The 19,959-nt window shown below is 46.8% G+C and overlaps 1 protein-coding gene across 2 annotated transcripts in view; it reads left to right on the top strand.

Annotated features, from left to right (window-relative positions):
* Positions 1–7,619: 7,619 nt before the first annotated feature.
* Positions 7,620–19,959, top strand: part of PKIB (cAMP-dependent protein kinase inhibitor beta) — a 537,602-nt gene continuing 525,262 nt past the window's right edge. The window contains exon 1 of one of the 2 annotated variants that reach the window (XM_086926716.1): positions 7,620–7,838. The gene's annotated coding sequence lies outside the window, so the exon portion shown is untranslated. The remainder of the gene's footprint in view (positions 7,839–19,959) is intronic. The other variant, XM_086926717.1, reaches the window with a different exon arrangement.

The following is a 19,959-nucleotide window of genomic DNA, read 5'->3' as shown; positions in this document are numbered from 1 at the left end:
TTTTAACCTACTACCGACATCTTTACACATCTGCCCTTCCGGACGATTGCCGCGACCCCGGGTTGTATATTAATGAAATTGCCATGGTTTACTTGGAGAAGTATATGCAAGAATTTCTGGCTCATCCCATCACACCGGAATTGATCGCTGAGGCAATTGACTCCTTGAGGGAGTCCGCGGCGCCAGGTCTGGATGGTTTCACGGCCGATTTTTCCCAGGAATACAAAGAGGAGCTCGTTCCCAGGCTTGTTGAAGTATATGCAGAGGCTCTGGAGTCTGGAGTTCTTCCCCCCACGCTCCGGGAAGCGGTCATCGTTTTGCTGCCCAAGCCGGGACGCGACCCCACGGTCTGCAGCTCCTACCGTCCGCTGTCGCTCCTTAATCTTGATTACAAGATTTTGGCCAAGGTCCTGGCGATGCGGCTAGCACTGCTGGTGGATTCCATTGTTTCGCCGGCACAGTCTGGCTTCATCCCCCAGAGATCAACCTCCTTGAATCTTCGTACACTTTTCTCGGTCCTCCATAGGATCGAACCCTCCACTCCGGCGGCAGCGGTATTTTTAGATGCCGAAAAGGCGTTCGACACTTTAGAGTGGCCTTTTTTCCTGGAAGTGATGCGGAGGATGGGCATGCCCGAAATGTTTGTAGCGACAGTGGAATTGCTGTACACTGCACCCTCGGCTCGCATTCGCCTCAATGGCACCATCACTGACAGGTTCACCCTCTCCAGGGGCACCCGACAAGGATGCCCCTTATCCCCTCTCCTTTTCATTTTGGAGATGGACCCTCTGGTTTGGCACTTCCAGGAGAAGCACCTCCACAGGGGGCTCCAATTCCGCACTGGCCATCTATTGGTCTCGCTTTATGCAGACGATATGGTCTTATATGTCCGCACCCCGGAGGCAAACCTGCAGCCACTACTGTCGAAGATTGCCCGATTTGGTGAGTACTCCGGCCTCAAGGTTAATTGGCACAAATCACAGCTGTTTCCGCTCACCCCCGCCACCACACGGTGGCCGTGCTCCCTCCCATTGGAGTGGTGCGAGGACTCTATCAAATACCTTGGGATCCACGTACATCTTGACACTGTGTCCATCATTCGCCTGAACTATGGACAAGCCTTGGATTTCTTGGAAGATAACACGGACAGATGGCTTCGGCTCCCGCTGTCAATGGCTGGCAGGATCGCCATTGTTAAAATGGTAATTCTCCCCCGTTTTTTGTACCTTTTCAATAACATCCCAATCCCTCTAACCAAGGTCTTTTTCACACAGCTACGCTCTGCCCTGCTGCGGTTGGTGTGGGGGGGTAGACACCCCCGCGTAGCCTGGCGCACACTGACACTGCCATACGAAAGGGGTGGCTTTGGGGTCCCGGACTTTTACCTCTACTACCTGGTAGCCCAATGTTCATACGCCCACACTTGGTACCATCCAGATGCCAGAACTCCACATTTGAAACCGGAGGCTGATGCGGCGCTCCCGCGGTCACTTAATGCAGTCCTCCCCAAGGGTCTCCCTCGAGACCTGCACGATATACACCCACTCACCACGACGGCCTGGGCTTGGGACAAGATCAGGCGCTTACTCCACATAGACACAATGTACTCCCCTGCCCTTCCTTTACCCAACCCACACTGGCTCCCCATTACGGGCGAATCTACGGTTCGTCGCACGCTATCCAAATCCCAGCTCCGCACGATTGGTGACTTGTTCCCCGACGGCCACGCTTTCTCTTTGACAGAAGACCCCCGCTTCACCGACCGAACATTTATGGATGCTTTCATCCTCACGAGACTGCGTGCGATGTTACGGGCTGCATTTCCCACATTCCCCCTTCCGCCTGATGACAATCCTGCGCTTACATTCATTATACAAAACGACCCAGGGGCTCACGTGGTGTCCAAACTCTATAAGTTGTGCTTGTCCTCTCTTCCATCGTCAGATGGGGTGGTACGCGCTGCATGGGAACATGATCTGGGCATGCAAATTTCTGACGACCAGTGGGAAGCATGTTGTGCTATGACCAGGGAGGTCTCCATGAACAGTAGACACAAACTCATACACTTTAAATTCCTGCGAAGGATGTATCACACACCAGTGCTTGCTCACAGGATAGATGCCAATAGACCCCATGTATGCCCCAAGTGTAATGCCCCGCAGGCGGACTTCGCACACCTCTCCTGGACTTGCCTGAGACTCCACACTTACTGGGTAGAGGTACACAAGATTTTGGGTGCCATATTGGGTTTGCCGTTAACTGTCACACCGGAAATCGCACTCCTAGGCTATGTGACAAATTTCCCCCGCAAACTTCGTAAATTGGCGTCCATTTGCTTCCTACTGGCCAAGAGGGAAGTTGCTCTGCTCTGGTGTTCAAGACGCGCCCCGACGATCGCCTCTTGGCTTCGGAGTGTGGCATACTGCAATGTGAATTGTGTGGAATATTCGGAACAACTCCCAACTTCTTCCCGCCCAAAGGACATCTGGGGTCCATACCGCGACTACATTGCGAGACTGACCCAGGAAACACCATCTCAGCCACTTCATCCCAACACGCCAACAGGGGTGGGCTAGTGCACTGGGAAACCCTCCGCTGTACCCCGGACAAGTATAGACGCCAATGTGAATCCCAAGTGCCCTATGCACAGTTCTAATAGTCTGGTGACATGTTGCCCTCGTGGTCCCTAGGTAGTCATGCCTGATATGCATGGAGACTGTATTGTGCTGGGTCGGTCCTCCGGCCCTGATTGTTACCCCCCAGGTGTGTGGGCTGCACCATGCCGCCCGGGACCGGATTGAGTGGTATGGGATGTGGGCTGCTGTGTCTGGGTTGGGGGTGCTGTTTGATGGGATGGTTGACGCATCGCGAGCTGACTTGCTATATTGGTCTTGCAATCTTGTAGATATGATTTTTGTTTCTTTTATCTTGCTTTCCTTTGTTGTGTTATCCATTATGTTCTTGGTAAATTTCTGTTGCCTTATTAGAAAATACACGCCTTGTATCATTATCTGTGGTCAAATACGCAATCCTACTGAGTACACCACTGTTTTTCCTTGCAATATTCTGTATGGTACACAATGTCATTTCGTACTTGATATGTGATTGGTTCATACAAATGTGGATTGCCTCAGTTGCTTAATAAAGTGTTAAAAAAAAACATGTGTTGTTGTGCTCATTTATAAATTAGACAGACAGTGCCAACATGAGGCAGACTGTCATAAGTGCCAGTGTTGACTATTAAGTACCGGTGCTGAGCACCCAAAACCACCTGCTCAAATTAAGCACTGACGGATCTTCCTGAGCTGGAGTGGTAGGAGGAGTTGTCACTGACACCTAAATAGGGCTGTGTCTGCCTTTCACAATGCTGTCTCTACCCCCTGTAGTGTGCCTTGGCCAGGTAGGACAAAACTGGTTCTAGTAAGCAAGAGAGACTTTCTTTGAAACCTGCACATTTCAAACACTGAAAGTAGTATAAGTAGTTGGACCGTGACCGCAGAACTTTAGAAAACTCATGGACCAAGAAAAACCTCTGCCAAGGAGAAGAGCTGGGAGGAAAAGTACTGCCCCTTTGCTGTGTGTCGCTTTGCTGGGTTGGCCTGCAGTTGCTGCTTCTGCTTAGGAGGGCTTGATGTAGAGCTTGCCTTCTATTAAGAAGTCTCAGAGACTCAAAGACTTCACTTGCAGCATCCCTGAATTTCAGTGCTGGGAGTTCTGACATGCCTTGTGGTGCCAACTCCAGTTTTGGGTCAGCGGAGGTTGTTTTGCTACTCTTGTTGCAGAAAATCCATGCATCTCCCTTTCAGTGCCGGTTTTCTTGCCGCAAGCTGCTGTGCGTATGAAAAACACATGCACCGTGCGCCGAAAATAGTGCATATCGGCAGTTGAAGAAACTGCCACAGCCCGAGCACCGAGTCTCCGAAGTGCGAAACTCCTGATCCGACTGCAATACAAGCCCTGTGGTGTACCTGAAAAAATAGACACATCACCTGTCTATGGCTGCAGAAATCATCGCATCACCTGGATCACCGCTGCATCGACCTGTAGCACCTGAATTTTCTCACGCATCACCTGTGTGCCAAATTCTCATCGACGCTGGGCTTTCAGTAGGAAACCGACGCATCACCTGCCCTCGCACTAAGAAACAGACGCATCATCTTCTCTCCAGTAGGGAACCAGAGCACCACCTCCCCCATGTGACAATAAGGAACCGATGCATCACCTTCCCTACGCCTATTTTCGGCTGTAATCTTGGCACATCCAAAGTACTTTGTGCTAAAAGTGACACATCCATAGTTTTCTACGGATAGAACTGTTTTTACCTTTTAAAAGTCATATTTTGTGTTGTGTAGGTTGGATTTTGTCGTTTTGGTCTTGTTTGGTTTAAATAAAGATAATTTCACTTTCTAAACTGGTGTGGTGTCCATTTGTAGTGTTTTCACTGTGTTATTGTGTTTGCTATGTACAAATACTTTACAGATAGCCTCTGAGACAGACCTAACTGCTCGTGTCAAGCTATCAAGGGGGTGAGCAGGGGTTATCTTGGTTGGGTAATCCCCTTATCCTGACTAAAAAGAAAGGTCCCTACTTGGACAGGGTGTATACCACTGCCAACTAAAGACCCCCATTTCTAACACATTCCTTTGAGACAGCTTTATAATAGTTCGCCTTTGCTTATATGACTTCTGAATTCCCTTAAATAATTGACAAACACATTGATGTGTTGGTTAATGATTATGACTAAAGTGATGATTTGAGTTTATAAGGTTCATAATCCTTTAATAAAACTTCACAGTTTTGAAATCCAACCACTCCTTGTATTCCTTGTGGAGCCTAATATTCTTCACATTACTGAAATGTATTGAATTTTGTAGTTAGTCTCAGTCAGAACTAAGGACACATCGGGTAAGTGTTTTAGATGAAGCAAAGAGTTCTATCACAGACAGACCAGACCGTAAGCAGTGGTCATAGGCCCCAGGGACCCCTTAAAATATGCCTGTGTACAGGGCCGGCTTTAGCGCTGGTGGCGCCCAGTGGGACAATGTTTTTCGGCTCCCCCCATGACCACCTCCACCACGGATTCCCTCCCCACCACTGTTTAACGATCTCCATAAGCACTCTCTCTCAAATGCATTTTATTAATTTTATAGCGTCACTCATAAAGGTGTAGGGTGTCAGAGCACTTTACAAAACACACACATTACACAGAGACTATTAATCATAGGTGTGTAGATCAATGTATAGGACTTGTTACATAAGACAGAGTACAACAAGGGGTGGATTCATATAATATCCATACATGTAGACTGTGTAGCTGAAGAGTACTTGGTCTGGAGAAGCACAAACTCTGAATTTAAAATGTAACACAATGGATTGGGGCTTTCTTTAATAACAAGAACTGATTTGGACCCAAATGAACTCTTTTTGCAACAATAGATTGATTAAAGTCTGGAGAAAAAATCCATACACTATAATCTATACCTTGAAGTCTGCACCCAGTTCTTTGACAGTTAATAGCTCACTGTAAACTGCAATTGACAAAAGGAAGTCACTGACAAAAGCAGTAAAATAGTGACCTGTTAACATTACATTCAGTTTGTGATCTGCATGGTACATGTTCTTTGCAGCAGACATAGTACCTCTCTGTGCAACCTTACCATTAATCAAAACTTCCACGAGACAAAACTTCTACAAGACAAAACTCTGATCTTGCCTGAGAGAACATTAGGTAGGCTGCAGCAGGTGCTTTTAGGCACAATATAAACAAGCAAAAAGGCGCTTCCATGCGAAGCCAGCACACGGTGCGGTGGCACCGATCGCACCGCCCTAAAGCCAACCCTGCCTGTGTACATTTTCGGATTTCACATTACCGTAATTACATGAAATTCCTGAAACTACTCTATTACCCCATTGCATAAATATGCAGTTATTTGCAGTAAAAAGATAGCACAGGAACCAGGGGAGTAACCAGAAATGTTAAATACCCCCCATTTGAACCTCAGCTCTGATGGCACCAAGCAAGTGAAGCATGTGATCCCAAACCTCCCAAGAAGAGCTCCTGTGCCTCTTCCATTCAAGCACCTAGTCATTCATTCTTCCACCCTTCAATTTACTGATGTCCACCATTTCACCTTTACATTTGTCATCCATTAATTCTTTCATCCAACATTCAATTCATCCATCCCTTGGTCATTCTATCCATCTATACATCCATCCAGTCATCATCTAGTCATGCATCCATCAGCCTATACATCCATCGTTTGAGTTTCTTGTTTACCAATAAAGCCTATCATGCATCAATTGATAATGTTGTCCATCTATTCATCCATCATCTATCATCCTCTCAGAGTTCCATTCACTTTTCTATCCATCCTTCCTCTGATATATCCACTTACTATGCCATTCATTTATCCTATAAGATTTTCTATTTACTCTGCTGCCCTTTCACCCACCCACCCTTCCATCCTCTCCGATTTCCATTTACTCTGCTATCCTTTCACCCACATCTTTATCCATCCTCAGATTTCCATTTACTCTGAGACCTTTTCACTCACCCATCCCGTCTTCCATCCATCCTCTCACATTTCCTTTACTCTGCCATTCTTTCACCCACACATCCATCCTCTCCAATTTCCATAACATCTGCCATCCATTTTTCTACTCGTACTCTCACCCACCCACTCATCCCTATCCCTTTACCTACTCATCCTGCCACCCTCTTTTTTTACCCACCCACTCATCTATTCAGGCTTTCACTCATCCACTACATCCTTTCACCTACTCATGCATCCACTTGCCCATTTTTCTGTCCACTCCCTTTCCTATCAATCCATTATTCTTTCTTCCCTTAAGCGTTAATTATTATCAGCTTTTAGCAGCCAAGTCGCAGATAAAAAAAAAGGCCCATAAAGAACCTCACTCTCCCTGTAGCTGCTAAAGCAAGGAGTTCCCGACGTCCCTGCCCAGAACAAGGCAAACAACCAAAACACTAAAACTTTTGTTCACAGCGATTGTGTTTTTCACTGTATTTTTTATGTATCCTTGTTTCGAACATTGACAGGTTGCATTTGTGCTAAAATATAGTGCCAAATGACAGACTTTCATTTCGTGTAATTTCACATAATTTTGAATAGTTTTTCTAAAATTTCACAGAAATACTCAAAATAAAATTATGTGAATCTAGCACATCACCTTCCTCTAGAACCGTATACAAATGGCATACAGCACCTAGAGAGGATGTGACTGACACTACGGCTGGGGAACCAGGTTGGAGTCTTGGCATTGGCTCAACATTCTGCGAACATTCTGTGTCCTTGTGTAATGTAACTGGTGCTCATATGAAGCGATAAAACTGCAAACAATACAATGGTGTATTTTCCTGCTCTGGAGCCCAGAGACACGTTAGCCTGTCTGTAAAGGGTCGTCCCAGACCAACGAGAACGCGAGGCAGAGTAGCATTATTAATCCAATGGAGCGGAGCCAGTGAGAAACAAGCTTAAGGCATTTCCCTGAGAATCCCTCGCTCGCCTGTCACAGCCACTGTCCGTGGTGTGACAGACGAAGTCCCGCCTCCTCCCGCCCCCTTTCCGTGTATCCCTCCGCCCCTCCGCCAGGAATCAGCGCACGCCGCGGGTGATGTCATGGGAGCTCTCCAAAAGCAGCCGGGCTGTACAGAGAGCAGGCTGCTCGCCGGCCGCTGCTGCTGCACACGGCGCTCGGCTAACATGACCCACGCGTCTCTCTGCGACAGCTTGGATTTTAAAGGTTGAAAAGGGAGCTTGAAGGCGTCCAGAGGCAAAAAAGGCGGACATCAGCTTTTTTCCAGGCACTCCTGAGGGGTGAGTACACTGCCGGCGGCAGGGACGGGAGTTAAAAGCAGCTGTGCTGTGACACATGCAGGGTTTGACGGAGCAGTCTGTTCAGGATGCAGTCCAGTACAGATGTTAATGGACAACCCAGGGCAGATATTTGTATAATGCATTAATATAAGTGTGGACAAAACAAGTGAAACGCACCGTGTGTGTGGGCAACAACTTAAACACGCATTATTAACTCTCGCAGAAATGCAGCGGGATTCAGGGTCATTTCGAAGGAGACTGGTCGCTTTTAATGAGATTTTACAATAGTGAGGGGGAGACTCGTTCAAATTCAGGAAGACCTGGGCTGTCTCTCCTAACTGTTACCCGAATTGGCACCCCTCATCCCGAGGCGAGCAATCCCGGCAAACGAGGTGTATTTGAACTTCTGCCAAGTGGGTTGACATGTTTCTCCTCTTCTTTCCTCAAAGCTGTGAACGTGCGTTTTTCCCTTCCATTTCGTTCTTTTGTGTCATCTGTTAAAGCCTGCCCGTTGGCATCTCTGCGTTGCATGCGCCGTTGGCTTGCTGGCTGCTGTTTCAGAAGCAGCCCGCGCACCCTGGGGTTCAGAATACTTAAATGGAGCAGTCTCCCCGCACAGTGCATTTTCACAGCGATGTTGGTATGTTTTGCCTCACATAATTATGCGGTACGGAAGAGTAGCGACGCGGGCACGGCGGTTTAGTAAAGGGAGCTTGAATAGGTTTCTAATTGGAGAAAGGGGTAAAAGCTTTTCCTGCTGGGTATAATTGGAGATGTGTGTGCCTGTGACTCCCGGCTAGGGAGTGGATTGAATGAAAGGTGAGAGAAAACTCAGTGACTGACTGTGATTTGTGACAGCTTGAGCCATTTTCATCGTTGCTGTGGAGGTGTCGCATTTGAGGGAAAAAACAACTGTCGGGAGACTGCGGAAAAGGTGTTTGAAGTAGGTCTTGGGCTGCGGATCTGGTAGGCACTTCCTGGCAGAAATGCATAGATCTAGTTTTAATATAGTGCGCTACATTCACCCTCGAGCCGTTTCTAAGCACTGCCAGTTTTGGCGGCTAAAGGGATTTAGACACAGGAAGATTAAGCGATGGCACTAATCGATGAAGTGGGTAATCCAAGATTAGAACTCAGGATTCCTGGTTTTAATGTGGAAAATGCATTTATTAGCCCTGGCGCTGAAAGTGAACCAGTAAGTTAAGGATGTAGGAACCAACACGCACATAAATGTTCCACCATGATAGTCATTGAAATATGTTGCCTAGAAGTTTTTCTCTTTTTCAGTATTGTCGCGTATTACTGTCGTATCTGTCCCTGGGAGTGCCATAATGAGGTGAACGAACTGTGTACACGTGTTCTTTATTTCATGATGCCAAGTTGGGGGGGGATGTCTATTGGGGAGTTGGGGGGAAATAATTGGGGGAGAAAAGTCAAAAGCAGATCAGGACATCCTGCCGTACAGAAGCCTGAAGATATCCTTCCTCAGATTGGATACGATGCCACCTTCTGCCGCCCGGCCTTCGGGATGTGGGCTGATGGGCTGTGTAAAGAATGCTTATAGAACTATTGAGTATAAGGGTCAATAATGGAACTGTCGGCACAATTGAATGTTTACTATATGAATCTGCGACAAAAATAAAGTTAAAAAAAAAAAAGGATGTAGGAACCAGCGCGCCCCATCGATTCGACCCAAGACCTACTGAGAGTTACTTTCCATTAGAAATTGGGGAAAAGTGAGGGGCTGGTAATGCCCATCCATTTACCAGGGACTGCTCAGAAAGAATCACACACATCGGATAGACGAGGAAGCCAGAATTAGAACCCTAGCCCTCTTGTTTTTTCTGCATCAACGCCACGCAGGGCCGGCTTTAGGGCAGTGCAACCGGTGGGGCCGCAGTGGGCGCTGACCAGAGGAAGCCAGAATTAGAACCCTAGCCCTCTTGTTTTTTCTGCATCAACGCCACGCAGGGCCGGCTTTAGGGCAGTGCAACCGGTGGGGCCGCTGTGGGCGCTGACCTGGGGAGGCGGGCACTGACCTACGGGAGGGGCGAGGACGCTGTGCTTAGCAATACCTTATAATTTAAACCTTGTGTGTCCAGTTTTCAGGCATCATTACCATTGCCAAGATAACTCTTGTGATTAATGTTCCTGCTGGGGGGAGAGATCAGAGTTTTTTCGAGTGGCAGTTTTCACTTGCCATAAAGTAGCACAGAGGGTTCATATGCCTACTGCAAAGAACTCGTGCAGATCGTAGATTCTCATTTCGTGTGGATAGCCAAGTGGATTACAGCTTTTGTCACAGATATCCTTGTCACCACAGTTCATAAGAAACAACCCTAATACATAGCAGTGAATGTTACGAACTGTAATCAAAGAGCTGCATGCAAACTATGCCTAATGATGCTAATAGGGTTTGTTCGGGTAGAAATACATTCTCACAAGTAAAGTCAGCCTTTATCAGTGCTTTAAAACAAATTAAATGTATGTGAGAGAGTGTCTATGGAGAGATGGGGGCAGTACGCATAAATACATGCAATTATAATACAATACTAGAGTAAAACTACTTAGGGGGCCTAACCACTAATAGTGCAGCATGTAAGTGGCACCAGGGCAGAGGGATACATTTAGATCAGAATTTCTCTACCAAACTACCAAAGAAGATGGCACCTTTGCTACGCCACTGCATACCTTTTTTTTGTTGTTGCATTTTTTTGTGTAGCGCGAACCCAAAGGTATTGGACGCTTTGCATGAGCACCATTTACAGTACCCACGGTCAAGTCACGTTACATTTTTTTCCTGCATGGGGATATTAAGTGATTTGCCCAGAATCACAGGATGGTGAGTCGGCGCAGAGACTCGAACCTGGTCCCCCAGTACTAAAGTTGACAGCTCTGGCGTAAGGCAATGTTCCACCCTCAGGGTATGTGCCAAGAACTTGTGTCTTCAGCTAGAAAGCTCAGTACTAACAGTGATCTGTCAGCAGATTGGAGGGGTGAGCAGTGAGGGGTCCAGAGCCTACAATGCATTGTTTTCTTTAAATGAGACTCGGTTGTATCTGCTGGCTTGGTTCTCCCGTCTGCCAGCCCTGTGCAGCTGTCTTGTGTGGATTGCTGTGTGATCCAAATGCTCTTGGCAGTGATCAGTGACTAAGCACGTGCAGCCGCGCTGACATAAACCCCTTTAATAATAACACGACTGATTACTGTGCGTGATAGGTCAGAGTGAAGTGGTGCGGATGTTTGCAGTCTAACGCGGCATTGTGGGGTTTACAGGATGAACTGCACTTTAGATATCATGTTTTTAATTTCCTTTTTGTATCTCCTCCTGCCTCAGTCCACCTGCTCTAAAACTCTTCTGCATGTCTAATGAAAAGCACGTTCAATTAAATATGTATCTGGCCTGAACTAAGAAGAAATGTGGGAGGAAAGGAAAATACTGCCAAGAAGACACAATAAAGCACAACATGTGCTGTGATATTCTGTAACTGATGGAGGAGACATTTAACCAAAAATGGGCGTGCATTTTCAGAAGTTTAATGAAAAACTCCAATTTAGGAAAGGAATTAATTTTGCAACGCCTGGCGTATGTGCAAAAAAGCTGCTTTATGTAGGGGAAAGTTAGGATCACGTGTACAGCCGTCTGCTATACTGCACAATCTAATATGCCCTAATAATGAAACACCAGCAATCAATAATTGTCCCTCACATCCTGTAACTAATTCCACCTCTACTTCTACTACCCTTTCTCCTTATTAGCAATATAACTTTTAACCTGCTTTGTTTCACTCTCATCTTATACCCTAACTCCCGCCTCCTGATGCTTCATTTTGTTTGGATAGATCGCCTCCCCAGGCCAAAATGTTGGCTCACCTTTCTTCATCTTTCTTTCTTCCCCTCCTTTCTTCATCTTTATTGCTTCCCCTTCTTCTCCTGCTTCTTCTTTAACTGGTCAGGTCTACTGGTCTCTAAACACTGGTCTTGTCCTTCTCTAGCCCTCTTCCTGACCCCTCCAGATTCTTTCAATGCCAATCGCTACACCTTTCTAATTGACGCAGCTAAAGATTTCTTGGCCAACTGCAGTGCTCGTATATTGAGATTTTCTATGTATCTCATGGCACCGAGGCCTTTGGGTTCAAACCCTGGAACCTCACCCACTGTGAACAAGATAACATGTCAACTTCATCATCAAGTATATGCCTCACCAGAAACAAAATATTCCATTGCAAACACAGCGAAAACATTTCTTTCGAGAAGTGCAGGGGTGTGCGCCCTGTTGCTGCTGCTCTCATGCTCTTACCACATCGAAGTGGGGCCCGACCAGTTCCACCATCCCCAGGTGCCCCCTCAAGTCATTTCCTGACTGACTGACAGAAGTCCTCCGGGTAGTAGGAGGTGTATTCTCTATCATTGATGTCCCAGTGCCTGTCTGGCATCAATGGGGGGCAGTTACCGTATGCCAGTGCAGCCACTGGGACCTATTGGCCCATCTGGACCTACCAGCAGTACTTGCATTGTAGGGGGTGGGTCACTAGCCCTCTAGTATAAGCCTGCCTTGCACCGCTCCTCTCTTTGCAGCAGGAAAATGGTCTGGCAGCACTGTTGTGCATGAAAATACAACAATCTGCACAGCTGCCACGTCATTGTTCCACACCTTTCTTTATTCTCCTCTTCCTCTGGATGGAGAAGGCAATTCGCTCACCTTCAGTGCTCTCAGTTTTGCCGAGAAGTGTGATAGCCCCCTGCAAAGCTATCAGTTTTGTGAATGTGTTCTTTAGCCTGTTCTAATTTTCAGCAAGAACACTATGCAGGTTGTGCCCTGCAGTTTTAATTTTATTCCCACTATACTGTGGGTCTAGAAGTGTTGCTGGATGGAACCCCCTACTAGAAGAATGAAAAACTTTCTTAAGTAAGGAAAGGGGCCAAGTGACAGCTGTGGCCCTTTCTGGAGGCTCTGTCCAGCCTTGTGCTCTATAAGCTTGTGTTCCATGTGTGGAGGTGGGATTTTGAAGTTATTTGAAAAACTTTTTAAGATCAAAAACTGGTTCAGATGGTCAAGGAAAAGAGACTAGAAACCAAATGTATCAGAAGCCTCAGTCACCAATTGTTTTGTAGTTTTGTAGTACATAAATAACTACACAGTGTTGTGTGACTTAGCATGCCTTCACTCTATCTGAAACTCGTATTTATGATCTGCCCTACACCCAGCTAGAGTCCCTTTTGGCTGTCTAATTGGAAAATTAGTATGTGAAACGTATGATAAATTTTGTGGACTTTTTTATTGGACTGGCTTTCCTATATGGGTTTACCGACAATGTTATTTGAAAGACATCGAAGTAAATCTAAGATTTAAAAAAAACTGGAGTAATCCAGAACTTGCCATGTTTCTCAACAAACTGGTTTATGGTTAACGGTTGTGAAACCATAATTTTGTCACTAGTGCCAAAGGGTATCGCCTACCTCCTTACCAAAATCTTTTCTATGCCTTTGACATGGAAGATGTTATATGCTCATTAGGTTGATGTACCTGTATCAGCTTGAGGACGTGGGTCTATGGCTCGTCCTCCTAAGCTTATACTATTGTTTCACCTTTGTGGGTGTAAAATGGACAAACTGGAACACGTACTATTAGCCTGGGTATCTTTGAGTAATCTTTATTTAACTCCCATAGCAGCAGATTATACAGTTGGACATAATTTTCAATGAATACCTACACTTCTAGGATCTTTTGGTCTGTAGTCATTTTTGCAGGTTTTTAAAGTGATATGTTTGCAAGCATAGTTTAGCTCTTGACATGTATAACATGTATATGTGTGTGCATGTATGTGTGTATAAATATATTACCCACTGGCGGTCACCAGTAGGTAGTTATAGTTAGGACCGAGTTTACATAGGAAACTCAGTTTTTGTTTTGCTAATAACTATAGTGCCGTTTGATGATTTTTCCTGAAATGTACAAAATTAGTGTGCAGTCACCTCAACTACTCTCTGGAAAGCTTTGGGGTGATTTGTCAAGCGGGGGAGAGAAAAAAAGAGGGGGGGTGTAACAAAACACGGTTTTCCCCATGCAATTTACCATAGGGATTTTAGGGACAACTACTGCCGAATTGCTGAATGGAATTACACCAAATTTGGCAGAAAGCTATATCTTGGTCCAGAAAGAGTGCTTTTTGTAATTTGGTGTAATTCTGTTCACAAATTTTGGAGTTATTAATGAAAATGTATATATATATATATTTATATCTAGAGACACGGATCCACCTCCGATCTTCTGCGGTGGCTGACCACAACCTGAAAGAAAAGTTGCGTCTGCTATTTTGTGCCGCTCCAAGGGGGGAGGGGGAGAAATCCATACTATCTATACTACTATTATAAAGAGAGAACTGTGTCCTTTGAGCCAGGTAAACTCGAAAAGTACACCACTAATCACAACACCCAATACAGCGTTGGAAAGGGGAGGTCCAGGAGATGGACATAGGCTATAGAAAACCACACCATATACATTAAGGGGAGGGGACGTTAGGGGAAAAGTAGTCCGTATGGGCGTATGGATACAGTGATTGCGTGCGGCGTTCGGTGTCGTCACAACGCTTGCGAGAGGCGCAATGGCGTGTGGGCGTGACGTCACGTCAACGCGACGTTCGCTGTCCGGACCGGAGCGCAGGAAGGAGCAAGGGAACAAAGCACGACATGCGGGGAGGAGCGGTGGCGCAGGACCGACACACAACATTGGAGTGCCCAGCGCGGGGAGGAGCGGCGATGCTGGTGGGAGCGCAGGAAGGAGCAAGGGACACACACCCGACATGCGGGGAGGAGCGGCGGTGCGGGAGCTGGTATGTACGCTCTGCTGCTCCTGCTGATGGCCGCTCTGCTGCACGTCTCCTGCAGCGGTGCGGCCCCCAGCCCCTTCTGCCCCGGACAACGTCGGGGTGGGCTGCTAGTAATATAATAAAGAGAGAGCCCAAACCTTTGGTGCGGGTAATCTCAGGAACCACAGCACCAATCACAACACCCAATACAGCGTTGGAAAGGGCAGTTGCAGCAGAAGGACATAGGCTATGCAGACGCCCACCATATACATTTAAAAGGTAAAAGAACCGTGCCAGCAAAGTAGTCCCTTGAGGGCGTGTCTGCGTTGTGCTGTGGGCGTGTGCTGGGGGCGTGACAAACGCTGGGGGCATGTGGTACGTTCCGCCCTTCATGCCATGTCTCATATCGTGTGCTAATCCCACCCTGCTCCCTTTAAATACCCCTGCACCCCATAATCACAACCCACACTTACTCCTTAAAATACCCCAACACCCTTAAACACTAACACATCTTAACCCTATAAATATACCCTGTACCCCAAAACCCAAACCTATCCCTAAACCCTAAAAATACCCCTGTACCCAAAACCCAAACCTAGCCCTGAACCCTATAAATACCTCTGTACCTCACAACCCAAACCTACCCCTGAACCATAAAAATACCCCTGTACCCCAAAACCCAAACCTAGCCCTGAACCCTAAAAATACCACTGTACCCCAAAACCCAAACCTACCCCTGAACCCTAAAATACCCCTGTACCCCAAAACCCAAACCTAGCCCTGAACCCTTAAAATAACCCTGTACCCCAAAACCCAAACCTACCCCTGAACCCTAAAAATACCCCTGTACCCAAAAACCCAAATCTAGCCCTGAACCCTACAAATAACCCTGTACCTCAAAACCCAAACCTACCCCTGAACCCTAAAATACCCCTGTACCCCAAAACCCAAACCTAGCCCTGAAACCTAAAAATACCCCTGTACCCCAAAACCCAAACCTAGCCCTGAACCCTTAAAATACCCCTCTACCCCAAAACCCAAACCTACCCCTGAACCCTAAAAATACCCCTATACCACAAAACCCAAACCTAGCCCTGAACCCTAAAAATACCCCGTACCCCAAAACCCATACCTATCCCTAAACTCTAAAACTACCCCTGTACCCCATAACCCAAAACTATATCTGAACCCTTAAAATACCCAAACACCCCAAAACATATATCTCAGTACCCCAAAACATGTACCCCTATACCCATACTTACCTTATCCAAACATTAAAAAAAACATGCTTTTACCATTCATGCATTTACAACAAATTTCGTTGTAAATGTATGCGTGGTGAAAGCATATAAAATGTAATGCCATGCATTATAATGGCACTGCAGAGTCATGGTACTTTCGTAATGAAAGTATGCAGAGTGATGGTATGCGGAAAGAAAGTTGCGGAATAATGGGTTTTTACCCTCCCCCGGTAAGTACATTGGTGGCACGGCGGCCCACATCTCCAGCAACATACTCATATTCTTTTATCACCCATTTGAAAAATGGACAGGTCTCTCTCATTGATGGCCAGCACCGACATACACTTTTAGACACACCTCCCGCCACAAGTTCTAGAATTGCGAACTTTAGAGCTGGGGAGCTACGTTCGAATCTCGGCATCAGCTCAACATCCTGTGATTCCAGGCAAATCGCTTTGTCTCCCCATGCCTACCACAAATGAATGTGTTCTTCTGTAATGTAAATTGTGCTCATGCCATGTTGTCGAGTTCGCGCTATATAATATTGCAAGGAAAAATAAAGTAGGGAAACTCAAGTTCACACACTACTGAACCCGCACTCTTAAGTGCATCAGCAGTGCACTGTGAATCGGAGCGTTTCACAGGCCTGTCACACATAAGAAATGCTATCAAAACGAAATCCTACAAAACAATATACTACTGGCCGGCAGCAATTTATACCCGGACAACGTCGGGACGGGCTGCTAGTAAAGTATAAATAGGACATAAGGGGTAAGGGTAAAGGTATCCTGAGCCCAATTGACTGATTCAGGGGCCTATGAGGGTCCACTCATGGGCAAGTATTCGGCATGGAGGATTGCAGATCCACTGTGGTGCTCAGCGATGTCCCCCATGTGAATCTGTGACAGATTTGTGGATCCAGATCCCATTTAAAAAGAAAATACACTCATTGACCCACTCACACACTCACTCACACACCCACTTACATACCCACACAACCACTCACAAACCCACTCAGAGACCAAGAATGCCACTCACACCCCCATACAGCCACTGACACACCAACTCAGAAACCCAGAGAACCACTCAAACATCCACTCACAGGCCCACATAGGCACTCACACACCCATGCACACATGCACACAACCACTCACACACCTACAATACCACTCCCACACAAAGACCCACACAGTCAGGCAAACACAATATCACACACCCACTCACAGACCCACTTACACACCCACACAACCATTCACACACCTATATAGCCACTCACACACCCACTCAGAGAACAAGAAAACCTCTCAGACACCTAGACACTCACACACCCACAGAAGACCCGGAAAACCACTCACACACCCACTTACACACTCATACAGCCACTCACACACCCAGAGAACCACTTACACACCCATTCACAGACCCACTGAGGCACTCACACACCCACATACACGTGCATACTGCCACTCACACAACCACTCAGACCCACACAGCCATTCACAGACTCAGGTTACAGGGATGTTGTAGTTAGGAAATAGCTTTAAAAAGCAAAAGAAATGCACTGAAAAAACCCAAAGGTAACAGGGATGTTATAGTTAGGAAATTGAATTTAAAAACCTTGGAAATTCACTAAAAACAAAAGGTTACAGGGATGTTATAGGTATGTTCAGATTTTACACACACAAAACCATAGAAATTCAGCAGTTATAGTTATCTCAAGTAACTATAACTCGTTCCATAAGGTAACTATAACTTGCACCCAAGCCGCGCACTACTAATTACCCAAAATAATACATCACTCATAACATCTTCTATGACATCATTGATAATATCACTGCAATGAAATTATATATGAGAAAACTGTGCATGGCAGGGGAGCGAGTTACAGTAACCTTAGGGCACAAGTTATAATTACTGAACAAACTGTAACTGCTAAATTTCTAGTGTTTTATGTGTTTAAAATCTGAACCTAACTATAATGTCCTCCATGTTTTATTTTTTCGGTAAATGTATATACATATATATATACATATATCTCCTAACAAAAATGACCCTGAGGCAAGGATACGCCAACTGCAAGCTGGTAACAACCATTTATTTGTGGAAAAACAGACCTCCATAGTCCAATCTCAAATTGCTTCCAAACGTGTTTCAGAGCCATCACAGCTCCTTCTTCAGTGGAAAAGAACTTGCAGCGTACTGGCAACAGCTCCCAGGCACCAATTACTGAATGCGCCCTGCCCACCAATCAGTCCCGCATGGGTTCACAGGTGAGTAAATAATCAGCATGCTTGAAAAGGGGGGGTCCCAAAATGTGTTTTCCCAATGCAACATTCCATACGAAACTTTAGACACAGCTGCAGCCTGAACTGCTGAACAGAATTACACCAAATTTGGCAAAAAGGTAGCCCTTGGTTCAGAAAGCAACCTTTTTGTTAAATGGTGTACATCCGTTCAGTAGTTGCTGAGAAATCCAATGTAAAAATATTGATATCTATGGCCGCGGAGAATCCCCGGACCCTCCCGGCCACGAGCTGTATTCTAATTGGCTGTCAACACGCTAAACCAGGAAGTGTTGGCAGCCATCTTGTACCTCGGTAGAACGGAGGCACAAGAAATCAGGAAAACAAACGCAAAAAAAAGAAAGGGGGGCAGGGTAGAAACACCCTGACCCCCTAGGCCTGTTCAGGGGGTCCCACAAGGACCCCCCCGGGCCCAAAAATATATATATATTTTTTTAAATCTTGGGATGCGCGTAGGATCCACAGATCCAGCTGCGGAAAAAAAAATGCAGCGCGGGCTCCCGCGCAACGTTAATATTTAGCACCCGGGGGTAATATTTGTACTGTAATGGGGGGCCCAAAGGGGCTTTTAAAACATATTTTCGGGGAGGCTCACAGCCCCCCCCCCAGCCCCGGGGACTGCCAACCCCGGGCTTATGAATTGATTGAATGTGTGGGGGGGCTCAAAGACCCCCCCAAGCCCCGGGGACCACCACCCCCGGGGCTTATCTTAAATATTTGCGGGGGCTCACCCAACGGTGGCTGCAAACGCCCCCTGGCGCGTTTGCAGATGGGGAACTAATTCGCTCCACGCCCCTTTTTACACCTCTCTGCAACGCAGCTCTGTGGCGCTTAATGGAGGTACCTGGTGGGCTAGTTGCACCCCCAGGGACCCTCAGGATTCAAGGGGAGTAAATCCCCCAACTTTAAACGCGCCACTGGGCGCGTTTACACAGTGGTGAAGTGAGGGGGCAGGGCCTGAGGTGACATGTGTGCAAACACGCCCCGTGGCGCGTTTTAAGCGGTGAAATTATTACTTCTTCTTCAATCCTGAGGGTTCCCGGGGGGCCAACTAGCCCATTAGGTACCTCCAGTAAGCGTCACGGAGCTGCATTGCAGAGTGTTGTAAAAAGGTGCATGGACTCTGAAACACAGGGTGATTTGCACACGTCACCCCAGGCCCCGTCCCTTCCCTTCACCACTGTGTAAACACGCCCTATGGCTGTTTAAAGTTGGGAGATTAAGTCTCCTTGAATCATGAGGGTCCCTAGGGTCAAACTAGCCCACTAGGTACCTCTAGTAAGCGCCGTTGCAGAGAGGTGTAAAAAGGGGCACGGCCTGGACCACCTCTCTGCAACGCAGCGCAGTGTTGCTTACTGGAAGCACCTGGTGGGCTAGTTGGCACCAGGGGCCCTCAGGATTAAAGGGGAATTAATTCCCCAACTTAAAACACGCCTCAGGGCATGTGTGCACACATCACCTCAGGCCTCATCCTCTCCCTTCACCACTGTGTAAACGCGCCATGTGGTCGTTTTTAGTTGGGCGATTAAGTCCCCTTGAACCCTAAGGGTCCCTAGGGTCAAACTAGCCGATTAGGTACCTCCAGTAAGCACCACAGAGCTGCGTGCAGAGAGGTGTAAAAAGGGCTGAGGCTGGGGTCTCTGAACGCCTGTCTGCAACGCAGCTCTCTGGCGCATACTGGAGACACCTAGTGGGCTAGTTGGCCCTCAGGGACCCTCAGTATTGAAGGAGAATTAGGGGCACATATTTGAGGTCCTGTATCAACCTA

Source organism: Lissotriton vulgaris, chromosome 6, assembly GCF_964263255.1.
Source record: "Lissotriton vulgaris chromosome 6, aLisVul1.2, whole genome shotgun sequence".
NCBI lineage: Eukaryota > Metazoa > Chordata > Amphibia > Caudata > Salamandridae > Lissotriton > Lissotriton vulgaris.
This window is presented reverse-complemented; position numbering and strand designations above follow the sequence as displayed.